The sequence below is a fragment of the Rhamphochromis sp. 'chilingali' genome (genome assembly GCF_963969265.1).
Source record: "Rhamphochromis sp. 'chilingali' genome assembly, chromosome: 5".
NCBI lineage: Eukaryota > Metazoa > Chordata > Actinopteri > Cichliformes > Cichlidae > Rhamphochromis > Rhamphochromis sp. 'chilingali'.
In genome coordinates this window covers 10,230,443-10,244,123 of record NC_137932.1, presented here as the reverse complement: position 1 = coordinate 10,244,123, position 13,681 = coordinate 10,230,443, and positions in this window count along the sequence as shown.

Here is a 13,681-nt window from a genome sequence, read left to right as displayed (position 1 = left end):
ACTACAAATCATCCCCTCTATTGCATTTTCATTAAGCTGTTATTCAATTGAAAAAATCTTTTCCCAACAGTCTTCGCAACTGTGTTATACTGTATCAGTTGAAGAACTCGTGCATTGCAAATTGTCTGATCAGTCATTCACCTGGTCTTTTCAAAGAATTTAGCAAATCACACAGAAGAGAAGGCAGTGTCTTAACCTCCAAGTATAGATGTAATAAATGCAAATGAATTCCACATAGAAACTCTCAGGAACTAGATGTGTCCCTGCTGTATATGTCAGCAAAATGATGTCTGTAAGGCCACATGGTGGTGCCACTTAACCACTTTATTATCTGCTGGCCTCTCCAGAGCTCACTGACCTTTCACATGTCAAACTAAAAAAAATTACTCAGAGTTACAAAAAAAGGGCAAGATGGGAAACATTTTACAACATATACAAGAGATTAGGACTGTGCACTGAAGAAAGAGATAAGCTACAAGCGTAATGTAAACAACAGAACACTAAGCATTGCAAAGCTTTTAAGTGTCCATTCATCACCCTGAAAAGGAGTTTTTTTCTTCTTTGTTTGCAACATACAAACAGTGCGGGGTCAGCAGATTTACAAAGTGTGGAAAGAAATGCAGACAATTTCACATCATGCTCTCTAATCTTCAGGGATGATTAAGATTAAAGAGGAATCATTCTATCAGGGCAGGCAGGAAGGACTCAGGTGCAGACTTGAGAATAACAGTTAAACAGTACTTTATTTTCAACACAGTGCTCTATATACAAGTGGGGGGAAAGCCACTTGTGGCCACGCTGGGACAGCTGGGCAGGCACCGGGACCCCAACACATTCACAAGTACCGGTACTAGCTGATACAAGTACCACAATTGTCACATATATTCTTTTATGATTTACTATATATAAATAAAAAAAATATTAATACAATAAATAAAAAAATACCTAAAGCTACATAAATAAATCATCATCATCATATGATTGTTTGGGTTTTTTCTGTTTTCTTATATTATTGTAGGGCCTAAGAAATACAGCAAGCTGTCCATACCTGAGGCCTTGGAAACTGCCAAGCAAAGACTCACAGCCTTGGCCAGCCGCTTGAGGAGGTACACCAGAGAGATAGAAGGCAGGAGAATAAACCAGCTGTTCTCCACAGAACCAGCAAAGGTGTACTCTCAGTGGCAAGGGAACAATAATAATAAGAGAACAGCACCACCAAGGCTGGAGACGGAGCAATACTGGAAGAGCATATGGGAGAAGGACGCAACCCATAACGGCAATGCTCAGTGGCTAGTGGATCTGAGGGCAGACCACAGCGACCTCCCTGAACAGGGTCCAGTAACCATCACAGTGGCAGATATCCAAGAAAGGGTCTCCAGTATGAAGAGTTAGACAGCACCAGGGCCCGACATGGTTCACGCCTACTGGCTGAAGAAGCTGACTGCACTCCACGAGCGTCTGGCAGCACAAATGAACCAGCTGCTAGTTAACGAGAGACACTCGGAATGGCTAACCGAAGGCCGATCCCCAAGGACCCCAAGAAGGGACCGGTCCCCTCCAACTACCGACCAATAACCTGCCTCAGTACTACATGGAAGCTCCTGTCAGGCATCATATCGGCTAAGATGAACAGGCACATGGGTCAATACATGAGCGGGACACAGAAAGGAATTGGCAAGAATACCAGAGGCGCAAAACACCAGCTACTGGTAGACAGAACAATCAGCCGAGACTGCAAGACCAGACTGACCAACCTGTGCACTGCCTGGATTGATTACAAGAAGGCCTATGACTCAATGCCCCACAGCTGGATACTGGAATGCCTAGAATTGTACAAGATCAATGGGACCCTAAGAGCCTTCATCAGGAACTCAATGGGGATGTGGCGTACAACACTAGAGGCCAACTCCAAGCCCATAGCACAAGTCACCATCAAGTGCGGGATCTACCAAGGAGATGCTCTGTCCCCACTGCTGTTCTGCATAGGCCTGAACCCCCTCAGTGAGATCATTAACAAGACTGGCTACGGATACCGACTACGGAACGGAGCAGTTGTCAGCCACCTCCTGTACATGGATGACATCAAGCTGTATGCCAAGAGTGAACGAGACATCGATTCACTGATCCACACTACCAGGCTATACAGCAATGACATTGGAATGTCGTTCGGACTGGAGAAGTGTAGTCGGATGGTAACAAAGAGAGGGAAGGTAGTCAGAACTGAGGGGATTGAACTACCAGAAGGCAACATTGCAGACATAGAGGACAGTTACAAGTACTTGGGGATCCCACAGGCGAATGGGAACCATGAAGAGGCCGCTAGAAAAGCTGCAACCACCAAGTACCTGCAGAGGGTCAGGCAAGTCCTGAGGAGTCAGCTGAATGGTAAGAACAAGATCCGGGCCATCAACACGTACGCCCTGCCCGTGATCAGGTACCCTGCTGGGGTAATAGGCTGGCCAAAGGAGGAGATAGAAGCCACTGACATAAAGACAAGAAAGCTCCTTACCATGCATGGAGGGTTTCACCCCAAGTCCAGCACCCTGAGGCTGTACGCTAAGCGGAAGGAAGGGGGCCGGGGACTGGTGAGTATCAGCACCACAGTCCAGGATGAGACAACGAACATCCAAGAATACATTGGGAAGATGGCCCCAACTGACCGAGTGCTCAGTGAATACCTCAGGCAGCAGAAACCCAAGAAAGAGGAGGGAGACGAGGAACCATCATGGAAGGACAGGCCCCTGCACGGTATGTACCACCGGCAGATAGAGGAGGTGGCTGATATCCAGAAATCCTACCAGTGGCTGGACAAAGCTGGACTGAAAGACAGCACAGAGGCACTAATCATGGCAGCACAAGAACAAGCTCTGAGTACAAGATCCATAGAGGCTGGGGTCTATCACACCAGGCAAGACCCCAGGTGCAGGCTGTGTAAAGATGCCCCAGAGACAATCCAGCACATAACAGCAGGGTGCAAGATGCTAGCAGGCAAGGCATACATGGAACGCCATAACCAAGTGGCCGGCATAGTGTACAGGAACATCTGTGCCGAGTATAACCTGGAAGTCCCGAGGTCAAAATGGGAGATGCCCCCAAGGGTGGTGGAGAATGACCGAGCTAAGATCCTGTGGGACTTCCAGATACAGACGGACAAAATGGTGGTGGCTAACCAACCGGACATAGTGGTGGTAGACAAACAGAAGAAGACGGCCGTAGTGATCGATGTAGCGGTTCCGAATGACAGCAATATCAGGAAGAAGGAACACGAGAAGCTGGAGAAATACCAAGGGCTCAGAGAAGAGCTCGAGAGGATGTGGAGGGTGAAGGTAACGGTGGTCCCCGTGGTAATCGGAGCACTAGGTGCGGTGACTCCCAAGCTAGGCGAGTGGCTCCAGCAGATCCCGGGAATAAAATCGGAGATCTCTGTCCAGAAGAGCGCAGTCCTGGGAACAGCTAAGATACTGCGCAGGACCCTCAAGCTCCCAGGCCTCTGGTAGAGGACCCGAGCTTGAAGGATAAACCGCCCGCAGGGGCGTGCTGGGTGTTTTTATATATATATATATGTATATATATATATATATATATATATATATATATATATATATATATATATATATATATATATATATATATATATATATATATATATACATATATATATATATATATATATATATATATATATATATATATATATATATATATATATATATACACTGTTTTATATACTGTTGATTATAAGATGAAATATCTATTTAAAAAAATAGAGAAATTATCCCAGTAAAATGCAACACAGTCCCTTCCCTGGCAATCTTTCACCATACACTCAAAGAAATGATGTACCCTGAAATCCTGACTCATGCCTGTACTGAAGTTGTGCACAGTTCACTTCTAAAACAAAAAAAACCCTTTTTACATGACAGTCAAAGCTGTGATCATAAGATGCAAATATTAAACCCAAAGGTTACCTGAATGAATTTCCTAGTTTGAGTTTGTCTCCACCTGCTGGGCATCAGAAGTGTTTAGGATGGAGGATGTATTTGCAGCTGTCCTGCAGGTGGAGGTGGTGTAGGACAAGCAGAGCAGCAGGTTTGTGAGTGTGTTTAACGTCAATTAAAAAGACAAAGAAGGACTGATGAGGTTGCTGTGTGAGGTAGAGACAGGTATAAGGGTGTATATAAAGATTGGGTCTAGCTGTATTGCTCAGGCTGCGCTACAGCATCTATTCATGCACAGGCACCATCCCACTACTGAGCGACACGGGGGCTTTGACCTGCTCCGTCTCCGACCTGGGCCGGTGCACCCCTCCTTAGGCGACCTGGTGGTCCCGGGCTCCCCCAGGATCACCATACCGATGCCGAACTTAGTGTGGACACCCGATCGACATAGCTTGCTGCAGCTCAGAGCTCCTGAGCTCAAACGATCCTCCAACCTCAGCCTTCCGGTAGCTTGGATTACAGGCACGCGCCACCGCACCCGGCGAGAAGTAGCTACGTTAACAAGGATTTTAACTATGTCTGAGGTGACATCATCACATAAACTTCCTGCCCATCATTAGCCAAGTTGTAATGCAATAAGTTATTAGATAGATAGATAGATAGATAGATAGATAGATAGATAGATTGATTGATTGATTGATTGATTGATTTAGTTTGTCTCCACCTGCTGGGCGGCAGGAGTGTTTAGGGTGGAGGATGTAGTTGCAGGTGGAGGTGGTGCAGGACAAGCAGAGCAGCAGGTTTGTGAGTGTTTTTGACGTCAATTAAAAATATAAATAAGGGCTGACGAGGCTGCTGTGTGAGGTAGAGACAGGTATAATGGTGTGTATAAAGATTGGGTCTCGCTGAATTGCTCAGGCTGCGCTACAGCGTCTATTCACAGGCGCGATCCCACTACTGAGCAGCACGGGGGCTTTGACCTGCTCCGTCTCCGACCTGGGCCGGTGCACCCCTCTTTAGACGACCTGGTGGTCCCGGGCTCCCCCAGGATCACCATATCGATGCCGAACTTAGCGCGGACACCCGATCGACACAGCCTGCTGCAGCTCAGAGCTCCTGAGCTCAAACGATCCTCCAACCTCAGCCTCCCAGTAACTTGGATGACAGGCACGCGCCACCGCACCCGGCGAGAAGCAGCTACGTTCACAGGAAGTTTTACTTTCATTCATGTGAGCTCATCAGGTTAGTGGCCATCATCAGCCAAGATGAAATGCTGTAAAAATAAAAAACCTAATCATTTCAAAATGAGGAAGTCAGCACAGTAATAACAGGTTGTTGTTTTATGTTGGCCTTTTCTTTTTTTTTGACAAAGCAAAAACATGACATAGCCTTTTTACAGTTTTTCTCAGTCGCTTTGGTGCGTTTCTCAGAACACCATTAACATTTGCACAGCAGTTAGTGCATTTCCCAAAACAATTAGTGCAAACTGCAACACCTAGTGGATAGCCTGCAAAAGCACGTCACATGCACAGAATTGATTATCCATACCTCAAAAGCAAGTATCCATGTCAATGAAACTGTCAGTGCCATCAAAATGAAAAGTCTTGACACCATCTTTATGAACAAGATAGTCAAATGGCATTGTCATGTTTCCACTATGACAGTTTATAATTTCAGTGTTTCCCATTGCAAAAACAATTGGTGACACCTGAAAATGCTGACGACAGCACTATGGCCTACCTGTACAGCCATCTGAAATGTGCAGTAAAGTCACTGTAGATGTTATGGGAGTCTTGGGAGTAACTGAGACACTGAATACGTACGTTTCACATTTCCATTGTGTAGAAGTGTTTGTAATCCTACAGAATTGTGCAAAAGAAAAATATGCTACAGTCACTTGTTCACTGTAGAATACATGTAAACATAAAATCACCAATTTGGTAGAGCCTCCTCATGAGTGACAGCTGTAATTCACCTGAGATCAATTGTTCAATTTCGGAGACATTTCCAGGAAAAATGATACAGAAAGGTATAGGATTTGCTTGACAGATGGCCAATATTTGGCATGTGATAACTAGTTCAACAATTTTGTGTGTGATGACTTAAGCAATGGATGTATGACTATTAGTTTTATTGGGAATGACTATTCAGCATCCATAGGTATGATTACTTTTGACTGACATGACATAAGTAAATGGAAATGTCAGAAAGCAGCAGGGAAATGTATGGAAGCAACTGATTCATGTCCAAAATCATTTGCAGTTTGTTCAGAGAGAGGAGAAATTGCTACTATGATGTGCACAAATGACTGAGTGTTGTGGAGGTTGAACTAATAGTTATGAGAATTTCAATTCTGATCTGAGAAACGCACCAAAGCGACTGAGAAAAACTGTAATAAGCCGAAGGACAGCGTATGTGTACGTGTGTGTTTGTATATTATTGTTTTGTGTGTACACTGTCAGAAATACAATAAAAATGTTGAAGAATTTTTACTCAGTGTTTACAATTTTTGCAAGTATCTGATTGAATTCATGACAGCCTGTCATATTTTCATGCCATGACATGGGATGGGACCAGTCCTTATTTTAGGATAATTGGAGTAAATAAGAAAGATTGTTTCAACTTGCTGAAAGTTTTGACTTCACAAAATCAGGTTTTTAGCAGATCAGTGTCAATGTGAGCACATTCAAAGATGCACCAGTAATCAGCTTCCTGTAGTGAATTTTATTAGAATTATGTAGAATGTTTTTACAGTGTACATCATTATAAAATCCACTACAGTTCAGGGATGAACGGTGCACAACTGTGATAAGCAAGTTGTGAGAAACCTCGTGGTTCAACCAAATTTCAAGTGTATGTTGTGACAATATCAAGAAGAGCAAAGGGAGAGGTCAAGGTTTGCTGCTTGATTTTATATTTATATAGCGCCAAATCCTTTGGCGCTATATAAATTACATATTGTATTGTAAGGTAGTACACTCATTTGTCGAAACTTTAAACTAATGTGCCAGCCTTTAAAATGACTGTATATCAGTAACAACACATGAAAAAACAGTTTTAATTACCTGACAAAGACAGCTTCACATTTGGCATAATGCTAAGAAGCTTTTTCCAGCATGTTAGCATGAAGCTGAGAGCTGAGACTGAGTGATGTGACAGTTTGACAGGATGCAGGGTAGGTGTTGATGGTTGAATGGGGTAGGTGTTGATGGTTGAATATGGTGGTGGTAGACAGGAGGTAGTGTTGGGAGGTATGTGACTTTGTGATGTGAACATGATGTGTTTGTAAAGCGACATGAAAAAAGGTATGAAAGCAAATATAGTTTGTAAATATTTATGCAGCTCTCTTCTTCTAACTAACAATAAAAGACCTTTCCTTTAAAAGCTCTGTGGAGATCAATCACAACACTGTCTCAAAGATCCTTTGAAAGCAGATGAATATGTTTTTTCAGCTTTATATTCTTCTTCAAAAAAATCCAGTGATCTCTCGCCCTCAAAGAGTGATTTCTGAATAAATGAGTAAAGATGCATGATGTATGCAAATGCTGCTAGACTGGAGACATGAGGTCACAAGAAGGTTTGATTAGTATGGAGAAAAAAAAAGATATGAAATTAAATGCTATGGCCTTCACAGCCATTCAGAGGATTCCTCTGCTAATTGGAGTTTAAAAATAGAGGACATTATGGCCATCATGTCATGATAGCATCCCTACCACCTGAAACAGATTACATTTCTTTTAAAAATATAGAGCCTCAGAAATTACATGTTTTTTTTGACTCTGTAATTATTTTTCTTAGCAGCTAATAGCAGGGTTGCAGTCTATCCCAACTGGCACTGAGACGTACCCCGAATAGGTACAATTACAGATTATAAGTGATTAGTGTGATTAGACTTCAACATATGTGCCTATGAGTGCCTATGATTGAACTTGCAACTCTACCATCTGGATGGATGGATGGATGGATGGATGGATGGATGGATGGATGGATAGATAGATAGATAGATACAAACAACTTGCATGGGTGAGTGAATAATTTTGACAGTAAAGTGTAGTTGCCATCATACTCACCTTCTGTAACAGGTGTAACACCCACATTACACTTACAACTGTGTCATGACAGTCCTATAATAATACAATACAATGATTGGCAGCAATGGGAAAGAAAATCTCTCTTTTAACAGGAAAGTGTAAGGTAATGTGAAAAATTATAGGCCTAAGTTTCCAAACAAAAGCTTGGTTTTGGCTATGAAACGTTAATGTGTAGCTTGTATTTTTGATTTTTGAGTGACCAATGAAATCTGACTTTATAACGTCATAAGTGGGCAATCACACCTGAAGAATGAAGACTGTGAAGTTTTTATAACATGAAAAATAAATCATCGTTCTTTGTGGAGTTCATTCCAGAAATAAATTGCTGGTTCATGCTACACTGATGTAAGTGAATAAAATGCTGCGGTTGAATGGGCTGACATTTTCTTCAGAAAAATACAGCATGACATGATCTTCATTAGCAACAGGAAGGCTTTTAGTATCAGATCAATGCTGGACTTGCCTTCCATTTAAAAAGCTTTATATCTAACCGCATAAAAATCACAGAACAGTGGATAGATGGATTGTTATTAAGTGCTGCCAGTAGTGTCCATTTCCTTTGATTTCTTTCTAATGTGACTGTCATGAAAATCTCATGAGAGGCTTTGAGTGCCCACATCAGTCCATCAGTAACAATCATTGTGTATCACTCGCTACGGGCTTATGTATTTAGTGATCTCGGGCAGCTCAATAATAAGGGATTTAATTTGTTCCATTCATCATGTCTCATGTAAAAAATATTACCAAAAAGCTCCATAGAAGAGGTGGGTCAGTCTAACAGACAGTTGCCCTCTTTGATCATAACAGCGTCAGGTTTCAGCCTTTCAAGGGGGTCGCGCAGAGCAACTGGATAAGTCACTGTGCGGTGATGCAGTTTGTTTTTCCAACATGTCTAGGAGCTGGGAGGACCTTTGACCTCCAGCCATCGGCAGTGAGTTCTTCTGTTCTTCTCTATTGTCTTTCTGAATTATTTATACGACGACACTGACGCGTCAGCAGATTCATCAAGCACACCATTGGCTGTGTCTCATTGTTTAGCCTGAGGAAAGACTTACTCGACCCCAAACGCCTCACTCTCTGTTAACCTAGGTCTCTTAATTTGATATAGCACAGACAAATGACACATAACGCACTAAATATTGCTGAGCTAGATCCAATCAAAAAACAACTTTGAATTTCAGTATTTAAAAAAAGTAAATAAAGAGCTTCTTTTGTTGCTAAATACAAAGACGTAGATGGTATCTTGCATATGATGTCAAGCTAAAATAAAAGCCAGTCATTCATGCCCCGTCCTCTTGACCTTCACTTCACATCACAGAAAAAGCATTTCAGACATAGTGTGCATTTCATGCATTGGTGCACCAGCGCAAAGTGGGGTTATATGTGTCTTGATGTGCACATCTGTGTGAGTGTGTGTCTTGCACAGTGAGAAAAGACATGGCTGACAAAATGTGCATTAGCTGGAAAATTGAGTCCCTTGTACTTTGCAAGTGCTGGTACAGTCACCTCAACATTTTCATGCCTTATTACAGAAAACCTGCTCAGAGCACCGAGCGCAGAAACACATGGCTGACATTTTCTTTGATGTAAACCGACAAAGAATAAACAACGAATGGCCCGAATCTCCTTATAAGAGAGCGAGGCATCAAAACCATCATAGCCAACCATACATTACAGAGCATCACAAGTGGTATATACAACCCTGAAATTAGACACAGTTTCTAAAGGTTACCTGCTGAAATCTCGAAAAGGTTAAACAAACAGCACAAAGTAAAAATTCGATGAAAAGAGACACTTTCCATACTGATAAAAATACCATTCTTGACTATTCAAAAGTGCCGTCTACCACAGTCGAATTTGATTCCTGATAACTGCTGTCACATTTAATATCAGACGTCTGAGACGGGTCTCGCTCTCATGGCATTTGAAAGTTAAACGTTTGTTTTACAGCTGATTTGAAATTAAAGTGTTGGGATTAAAGCAGAAACGAGCTAAGGCCAGTAAGTGGTGTGACTTTCAGAAACAGTTTAAACAGTTTGAAATTACTAGAAGGTTTCATTAAGGAATCAGCAGAATTTAGAATTATTTCTAATGCAGGATTTTCAGGTGACTCAGGAGGTTTTACTCTCGGTGAGATGTGCTAGCACAAAGCACGCACTCTGTTCAGTGTTTTAGTCTGGTTTAATAATGAAGCAAAACAACAAACATATAGTAATCCCCATAGCCATGTTGTGTTCCTTAATTCCTAGAAATTGGCTCTTTTTTGTTGTTTTTTTTTTTTTTTTTTTTTATCTCAGATGTTCTGTTTTTAGCATTTCTTTCTCAGATTTGATGGCACCTGCTGATTGAATAAATACTTGTTTTCTCAACACTTAATGTTCCTGTGTCTACATACCCTCTGGCTACCTGCAGCATGGGAACACTCAGAGACTGAACAAGACATAGGCACCAATACACTTACGAAAAGAAAAAAAAAAGCCCACGCTGTTTCTTCTGCAGGTAAGTGACAACCTGCTGCTTACACAGCTTTTACACAACAGCGTTTACACAACCTGGATCACAGGGAAACATATTGATTTTAATAAATGTAAAAATTACCTAAGTTCTCACACTCCTAACAATTTTGACAGAAATGGCTGAGCCGATGAGTCACAATTATTTAGTGACTTTGTGTTTTTTCTAAAATGCTGAACTAAAATGAGCTGCATGAACATTTCTGAGGCCACTGCTGCTAACACTAAAGTGAATCAAACTCCCTGCAGAAGCACACTGTATTTGACAGCCTATTTCACCGTGTGTGGCTGCTTTTGAGCAGAATGAAGTGCTGAATTAATGTTTTATGAGCGTGTCTTCGTGACCCTCCTCTCCCCCTGCCTGTAATGTAAAAGGGGATGCAGCTTCCCATACATTATCTATACAGAGTCTTCAGCTCTGGTCTCCTGCTTCTCCTGATTGTTGAAAGAAAACAAGGCTGCCGCCATCATGAAAACACTCATGAGCAGGTGTAAAATAGGAGGTCAGTTTTTTCCTCTTATTTATGATGTTTGTGTTGTCAGTTTTATATGAGAAGACTAAATATATAAAACTGTTACTACTGCTAAAACATTAATAGTATTATTTTTGTTTGTTTACTTTAAGCACATAAGTACATGCAATATTAATTAAATGACTCACATCCCAGCCATTGCCGACTTTTTTGTCACAATGAAAGAACCAAGCTCAGCTTTTTATTTTTACTGCCATCACTACTTAGAAATGGCTGTCTGTTAGCATGGTTATGTTTTTTATATATCAGTATGATATATGACCCTGATGGGTCATGGGGTACCAGGAGTACAGTGGCTACATTGGTAGTCCTGAAGTAAGCTTGCATAAGCCCTGATGAAGGCCATCAGAGTTGGCCTTCCTGAGGTGGAATCTCATGGAACACTCATGGGGTGGAATTCTGGTAGTTCTTATGACATCACTGCTATTGCACAGTTACAGTGCAGGTTTAAATGTTACAACTGAAACATATTTTTGACTCCAGCAACAAGCAGATACACACACAGCTGAACTAGGACATTTTCATAGAGCAGTTTCTTTGAAAAAGAGGTGAGTTTTGGGGGAACTGCTTTATAAGTGAAACTTACTTTTGACGCTGTAACTTTGATAGCTGATGGTAGATATTTACAGTGAGATTTTTGAGCATGCCCAACAGTACAGATGGGAAATGTACTGCTTAACTTGAATAACTTATGTCTTTGTGGGATCTTTAAAGCTCAGATGACGGAACAAGGAGATGGGGCCCATGCTCAGCCTAATGAGGGTAAGAACTTGATCTGTTATTGTACAAAAGAAACATAATGCAGTGTTGAAGTTTCTTTTGATTAGCTGTGACTTTGCTAACTGAACTTTCATGTAGAGCAACCACTCTTGGCTGAAGATGGTAACTGGGGAGATATGGACAACTTCTTTGAAAATGGTGTGGAATATGTTATAATGTTTGCACCACGTATCTTTGAAGTTGCGAGACTTTGGGAGCCAGAGCAGCTTAACAACAACAATGGTGATCACATCAATCAGAATAATTTCTTCAACATTCATTTTGAAATTGATGACAACAACTCTGATGATGGAAATGATGGCAATAATGCTGGCAATAATGCTGATGATGAAAATGACCACAATAACAGAGATACTGAAAATGACCACAATTATTGCAATTATAATTTTGCCGATGATGATCAAAATGCTGACAGCAGCAACGATGAAGAAGAACGCAATGAAGCTCATCAAGATGAAAATGACCTTGCTGCTGCTGAGGTTGACTATGAAGTCAACCCGGATGAAGGAGAAGCAGCGGAGGATCTGCTTCCTGGAGGATTTGGGAGACAGTTTAGAGAGGAAGACAGTGATGATGAGAAAAGTCATGCCAGCGAACAGTTCCACTGGTGGGATGAATTTGCTGACAGCGCCTCTGAAGAACAAGACTCCCTACTTGAAGGCAATAAAGAAAGCGATGAGGGTGATGAAGACGAGAGGTGAATCCAAAAGTGACATGCCAACCGTCACTCAGAGTGACTGAATGGAACCTCTTTAATAAAAATGCATCTTCTACTCAGTTGTCCTTTGATTAAATACGAGCACTGCAACACACTTGTTTTTAAAAAGATATAAAACTGCTTTTGTAAAACCAAATTACTCTTGCAGAATAGACGTACCAAGGTATGGCAGTATTCTGATTCTGATATTTAAACACAATCAATGTGCCATCCTACCAAAACAACTTAACACATAAACTTTAAAAGTGTAACAAGATGCTGAAAAATAGTGCTAAAACATCAGTCCTCAACCACAACATTTACTGTAATCCAGATGCTGATATTTTTTTAGATGTGACATTGACAGGATAGGTTAGAGTGTGATGCAGAGTCCACAGACTACTAAATGTTTAACATGTACAAGGGAAACCAGCAACATGACGAGATACTATGAACATCTCAGGAGCAAAAGGTAAACGGACTGGTACTTATGCAGCACTTTACTACTCTATTTGAGCACTCAAAGCCCTTTTTTTTACTACATTCACACTAAAAGGGCCAACTCTGTATGTAGTAACATGCCCAAGGATACTTTGATTACAGGACTCAAGGGGTCAAACCAGCAATCTTCCAAATGTTGGATGACCTCTTCTACTTCCTGATCCACAGTAACTGGGCGGTTACTGGTTATTTTAGTGGCGGTAGAGAGGATGGCATGACATGACAAGAGGTAACAAGAGGATGGCAAGACATGACAAGAGGTAACAAGGAAAGCAGAGACAGTATGGGAACTAAACACAGCTGAAAACAATCACGATAAACCGCTACCAAAACAAAACAGGAAGTTAGCCACAGCTAATCAGGAGAGCAAGAAAGAGCTTGACACAAAGGAAGACAGGTATTGGACAGAAGAACGATAGACAAGTACAGAGAGAAAACAGAAGGAACCGAAAGGGAACACAGAGGGAACTAAGTAAATAGAACAAATAGAAACAATAATGGAACGAAATTGCTATAAGAAATAAGGGGCTCACAACAACTTGGGAAAGAAATCAAAACAGGAATAATAGTAATAACAAAACTGTGAGGGACCAAGCAGCCAAGGCATAGAGGACACAGGCAAAAAAAA